The sequence below is a fragment of the Marmota marmota genome, unplaced genomic scaffold (genome assembly GCF_001458135.2).
Source record: "Marmota marmota marmota unplaced genomic scaffold, marMar, whole genome shotgun sequence".
Classification (NCBI taxonomy): Eukaryota; Metazoa; Chordata; class Mammalia; order Rodentia; family Sciuridae; genus Marmota; species Marmota marmota.
In genome coordinates this window covers 770,539-777,219 of record NW_025999875.1, presented here as the reverse complement: position 1 = coordinate 777,219, position 6,681 = coordinate 770,539, and the positions used below count along the sequence as shown (strand labels likewise).

The following is a 6,681-nucleotide window of genomic DNA, read 5'->3' as shown; positions in this document are numbered from 1 at the left end:
TGCATGGTAATGGAGGGAGACCCTCATTGTTATACAAAATTACATATAAGAGGTTGTGAGGGGAATGGGAAAATAAACAAGGAGAAATATGAATTACAGTGGATGGGGTAGAGAGAGAAGATGGGAGGGGAGGGAGGGGGGTTGGTAGAGGATAGGAAAGGTAGCAGAATACAACAGTTACTAATAGGGCATTATGTAAAAATGTGGATGTGTAACCGATGTGGTTCTGCAATCTGTATTTGGGGTAAAATTGGGAGTTCATAACCAACTTGAATCTAATGTATGAAATATGATATGTCAAGAGCTTTATAATGTTTTTCAACAACCAATAAAAAAAATTAAAAAGAAAAAATAAATAAATAAAAACAGATTTGATTCACCAATGCGGAAATAAAAAAAAAATGTAATCTGCTTCCTCTCTCTTTTGGATTTTAAGATTCTCTCCTTATTCTGTATGTTGGGCATCTTCATTATTATGTGTCTTGGTGTGGATCTCTTATGATTTTGTACATTCAGTGTCCTGTAGGCTTCTAGAATTTGGATTTCTTTCTCATTCTTTAAGTCTGTGAAGTTTTCTAGTATTATTTCATTGAACAGATTGCTCATTTCTTTGGTTTGGACCTCTATACCCTCTTGTATCCCAATAACTCTTAAGTTTGGCCTCTTTATGTTATCCCATATTTCTTGGATGTTCTGCTCATGATTTCTTAACATTATCACTGAGCTGTCTATGTTCTTTTCAAGTTGAAAAACTTTGTCTTTGTTGTCTGATATTCTATCTTCTAAGTGTTCTACTCTGCTGGTAATACTCTCATTTGAGTTTTTAATTTGGTTTATTGTTTCCTGCATTTCCAGGATTTCTGTTTGTTTTTTATATCCTCTATCTCCCTGTAGAGTTGATCTTTTGCTTCTTGGATTTGTTTAGGTAATTCATTGTCAAAGTGATCTTTCACTGTCTGATTTTGCTCTCTAATGTCTTCCTTGAGACTCCACATCATCTGAAGCATGTATATCCTGAACTCTTTATCTGACATTCCATCAGCTGCAGATATTACCTCTTCTAATGTTGAATTTACCTGCATTGTTTGTGGTCCTTTCTTTCCTTGTCTTTTCATACTGCTCATGTTTCTTTCTAGCTTTGTGAAACTGTTGTGTTAATGGTTTTCCCCTTATATATTTATATTGTTCTTGTATAGCTCCAAAATCCCTCTTTTGCAGAGAAAGACAATGTTAACAGTTCCCAATATCAACAGTACATCATCTAAGCACAAGTTTTCATTATTAATACATTTATAGTTAGAATCTAAGCCTACAGATATTGGTTTCAATTATTATTTAAAAATATAGTCATTAGGTTTCATAAAAGGCATAACATATCTGGTGGCATATAGAAAACTTAATTTCAGACAAAGGATGTTATACTTAGAGGGAAAGGAGTGAGGGTATGAGGTTAAACTAACTTAGAACCTTTGGAGAACTCTAACTAATAGACTGGTAATTTATGGAAGGATGTATAGATTCAACCTCCTATCTGTATTTAGATAGTTACCCTACATATAGATAGTAAAAGTTAGGGGGTTGAAAGTGGGATAGAGGGAGTAAGAATGAAGAAAAAATAACAAGGAAGAAAAGAGAAAAAAGAGAGAAGGAAAAAGAAAGTAAGAAAGAAAGAAGGAAAAAATGGGGGGAAGGTGGGGCATATGCAATTCCTCTATATTATATTATTTTGGTGATTCAGTTGTTCATGCATAGTTCTTGGTTTCACATATGTTGAGGTTGTGAAAGAGAGAGAAGAGAGAAAAAAATGTCTCTCAGAACTCTGTTTTCCTTTCTTCCTGTAGGTGGTGTTGTCTATTCCTAGTTTGAGCCTCTGTGTTCAAGGTGGTGGATATAGCCAGTGTGAAAGGACATGAGCTTCCACCTGTATCCTCCCTACTCTAGTCTCTGAGATGGAAACAAGGTGCCTGTACAGTTGTTGTTTTGCGTTGATAGCTACACCCCCAAAAGCTTGTGGGAAGTATTTTGAGTTATCGTAGCTAAGGGTGAGGGAGTTGGAAACTGGGTACCTGGATCAGCCACAGAACCATGCTGGTATCCACGCCCCCTTTGATGGGTTTTAAGGGTTGATGGGCTTCCTCTGGACTAGCGCCCGGGGTGGGGCTGGGCTTCCTCCTCCAGTCTGGTCTGGCTTTGCGCCGGGCTTCCTCCTCCAGTCTGGCTTGGTGCCCGGCTTCCTCCTCTGGTCTGGTCTGGCTTGGTGCTGGGCTTCCTCCTCCAGAGAACTCAAAATTTAACACACAAAAAAACAAATAACCCAATCAGTAAATGGGCTAAGGAACTGAACAAACACTTCACAGAAGAAGAAATACAATCAATCAACAAATATAGGAGAAAATGTTCAACATCACTAGCAATTAGAGAAATGTAAATAAAAGTCACACTCATATTTCATCTCACTTCAGTCAAAATGACAATGATCAAGATTACAAGCAAACACAAGTATTGGGGAGAATGTGGGGAAAAAGGCACACTCATACATTGCTGGTGGGACTGCAAATTAGTGCAATCACTCTTGAAAGCAGTATGGAGATTCCTTAGAAAACTTGGAATGGAATCACCATTTGACCAAACTATCCTGCTCCTCAGTGTATACTCAAATGACTTAAAATCAACATACTACAGAGACACAGCCACATCAATGTTTACAGCAGCTCAATTTACAATAGCTAAACTGTGAAAACAAACTAGATGCCCTTCAATAGATGAATGGATAAGGAAAATGTGGTACATGTATACAATGGAATATTACTCAGCTTTAAAGAAAAAAAATGAAATTATGGCATTTGCAGGTAAATGGATGGAATGGAGACTATCGTGCTAAGTGAAGTAAGCCAATCCCAGAAACCAAAGGCTAGATATTTTCTCTGATAAGTGGTTGCTTATCCAAAATGGGGGCAGAGAATAGAAGAACTTTGGATTGGACTGAGATAAGTGAAGGGGAGGGGAAGGGGTTTGGGGGTAGGAAAGATGGTGAAATGAGACAAACATCATTACCCTAGGTACATGTAAAATTGCATGAATGGTGTGACTCTACATCCTGTACAACCAGAGAAATGTAAAGTTCATTTGTGTACAATGAATCAAAATGCATTCTGCTGTCATGTATAACTAATTAGAACAAATTAAAAAATGAAATTATGGCATTTGTTGGTAAATAGATGAAACTGGGGAATATTATGCTAAGCAAAATAAGCCAATCCCAAATATCCAAAGGCCAAATATTATCTCTGATATGTGGATGCTAATTCACAATGGGGTGGGGGGGTAGAGGTAATTTGGACCAGAAAGAGAGGAATATAGGGAAGGGATGGGGTAAGGGGGTAGGAATGATAGTAGAATGAATTGGACATTACTACCCTGTAATATGATTACATGACCTGTGTAACTATACATCATGTACAACCAGATGAATAAGTTATATTCCATTTATGTATGATATGTCAAAATGCATTCCACTGTCATGTATAACTAATTAGAACAAATAAAAATAAATATATCCTGCTGAGGATAAGGAGGAAAAGGTACACTCATACATTGTTGATGGGCTGCAAAATTAGTACAACCACATTAGAAAGCAGTATGGAGATTCCTCAAGAGACTAGAATATAATCATCATATGATCTAGCTGTCCCCATTCCTTACAATTTATCCCAAAGTACTAATATCAGCACAGTATAGTGATACATGCACATCAATGTTTATAGTAAAAAAATTCACAATAGCTAAGTTATGAAACCAGCACAGGTACTCATCAACAGATGAGTGAATAAATAAAATATGGTATATGAACACAATGGAATATTACTCAGTCATAAAGAAGAACAATTTTGCTTTTATTGAAGTATATTTTCATTGTTTATATATTCTGGGTTGATATATCTTTTCTTTCAGCAACTTACAAGTAATATTGTAAATTTTTTGTTTGCTACCATGATTTCTGATGAGAAACCCAGTTATTCAAATAATTGCTTCCCTCTACTTAATGCATTATATTTCTCTGGATCCTTTTTATATGTTTTTCTTTCCCTTTACTTTTCATAAGTTTAATTATATGTGTAGGGGTTCTGATCTAGAAGATTTATCCTGTTTGAGAATGACAGAGTTTCTTGAATTTGTAAATTTATACCTTTTATGAACATAGAAAAATTTCAGCTATTAAACAAATGCTTATGATGGATTTGTGTTCTAATAAACATATTGTAAGTTATCATAAGTTAAAAAAGCATTTTATAAAAATAACCCACTGAATATCATACTTAACCTAGTATATCAGAATACATAGTAGTTAATGCAAAGCCCATTTTATAACACAATGTGAATATCTCATGTAATTTATTACATATTGTACTGAAAGTAAAAAGCAGATGATTGTATGGGTATACTTTCTTACCATTGTTATGTTAAAAAATCCTAAATTGAACCAACATAACTCAGGGACCATCTATGTCTTTAAATAATGTTTCAACACTGTATTTTTCTCTTCTCATCCTGGGTTTGTGACAACATAAACAGTAGACCTCTTATTATTGTAATGATCTTTCAAGCTTTATTTGAAAAAATATGTTATCTCTCTGATGTTAAGATCAGATAATTATTTATTAATTTGTTTTCAACTTTACTGATTTTTTTAGTTTTTGTCATATTCATGCTACCATCGGCACTATCAAGTGACAAGTTTTCTTTGTTATATTTTTTCCTTGTTCTTTTTAGCTAAACATGACAATAGTGTGTATTTTGACATGTTATGCATATGGGGCATAAGACTTTTTCTAATTAGGATCCCATTCTTGTGGTTGTACATCATGTGGACTGTCAATGGTTGTGTATTCAATATCAATACAGGAAAGTTATGTTTGATACATTCCATTGTCTTTTGTATTCCTAACCCTCCCTTTTATTCATTCCCCTTCATCTAAGCCAATGAACTTATATTCTTTCCTACATGGCCCCACTCTTACTGTGAGTTAGCATCCACAAATCAGAAAGAACCTTTGGCCTTTTTTTTGGGGGGGGGGGAATGACTTTATTTCACTTAGCATGATAGTCTCCAGATCCATCCATTTACAGGGCAAATGCCCCAATTTCATTCTTCTTTATGGCTGAGTGATATTCCACTTTGTATATATACCACAATTTCTTTATTTATTTATCTGTTGAAAGGCACCTAGTTGGTTCATAGCTTAGTTATTGTGAATTCATTCAAATTTCCTGAAGAATCTTCATACTGCTTTCCAGAGTGGTTTCCAGTCCCAATTTGCAGTCCCACCAGCAATGTATGAGTGAATGATTTTTCCCACATTCTTGCCAACATTTATTATTATTTGTATTCTTAATAATTTTTATTCTGACAGGTATGAGATGAAATCAGTGTGGTTTTAATTTGTGTTTCTCTAGTTGCTAGGGATGTTAAACATTTTTTACATATTTGTTGGTATTATGCATTTCTTCTGTGAAATGCCTGTTCAGTTCCTTTGCCCATTTATTGATTGGGTTATTTGGTGTGTTGTGGGTTTTTTTGGTGTTAAGTTTTTTGAATTATTGGTGTATTCCAAAGATTAATGCTCTGTATGAGGTGCAGGTGGCAAAGATATTCTCCCATTCTGTAGGCTCTTTCTTCATGTTGTTGATTGTTTACTTTGCTGTGAAGAAGCTCTTTAGTTTGATACCATCCCATTTATTGATTCATGATTTTAGTTCTTGTACTTTAGCAGTCTTGTTGAGAAATTGGGTTGCTGAGCTGAAGTGATGGAGAGTTGGGCCTACACTTTCTTCTAGTATGTGAAGAGTCTCTGGTCTGATGCCTAGGTTCTTGGTCTACTTTGAGTTGAGTTTTGTACAGGGTGAGAGATAAAGGGAAAATTTCATTCTGCTACATATGTATTTCCAGTCTTCCCAGCACCATTTGTTGAAGAGGCTATCTTTCTCCAATGTATGTTTATGGTGCCTTTGTCTAGTATGTGATAACTGGATTTATGTAGGTTTGTCTCTGTGTCTTCTATTTTGTACCATTGGTCTTCATATCTGTTTGGTTTCAATACCATGTTGTTTTTGTTACTATGGCTCTATAGTAAGTTAAGGTATGGTATTGAGATGCCTCTTGCTTTGCTTTTTTTTGTAAGAATGCTTTGGCTATTCTGGGCCTTTTATTTTTCCAAAAATATTTTATGACTGCTTTTTCTATTTTCATGAAGAACATCTTGGAATTTCAATAGGTATTGCATTAAATCTGTGAGGCACTTTTGGTAGTAATTCTGCCTATTGAAGAACATAAGAGATGTTTCCATATTCTAAGGTCTTCTTCAATTTCTTTCTTTAGTGTTCTGTAGTTTTCATTGTAGAGGTCTTTCACCTTTTTGGCATATTAGTTCCCAGTAGTTTTTGAGGCAAATGTGAGTGAGATTGTTTTTCTGATTTTCTTTCAGTTGATTCATCATTGGTATAAAGTCTTCTTCAATTTCTTTCTTTATTTGATGTATATTCTATCTCTTTGCTAAGACTTCTATTTTCTCATTCATTTTACAAGTTTTTTTATAATTGGTTTTTAGATAATTTTTGTAATAGCTGCTTTTAAAACGTTTGTCATGTAATTCCAACATCTGTTATCTTAACATAGTTTCCATT

At 34.7% G+C, this 6,681-nt stretch overlaps 1 long non-coding RNA gene across 1 annotated transcript in view; it reads left to right on the top strand.

Moving 5' to 3' along the window:
- Nucleotides 1-6,681, top strand: part of LOC125611630 — a 20,885-nt gene extending 14,204 nt beyond the window's left edge. Inside the window, exon 3 of the long non-coding RNA XR_007341839.1 lies at nt 6,307-6,681. This is a non-coding gene — a long non-coding RNA (uncharacterized LOC125611630). The remainder of the gene's footprint in view (nt 1-6,306) is intronic.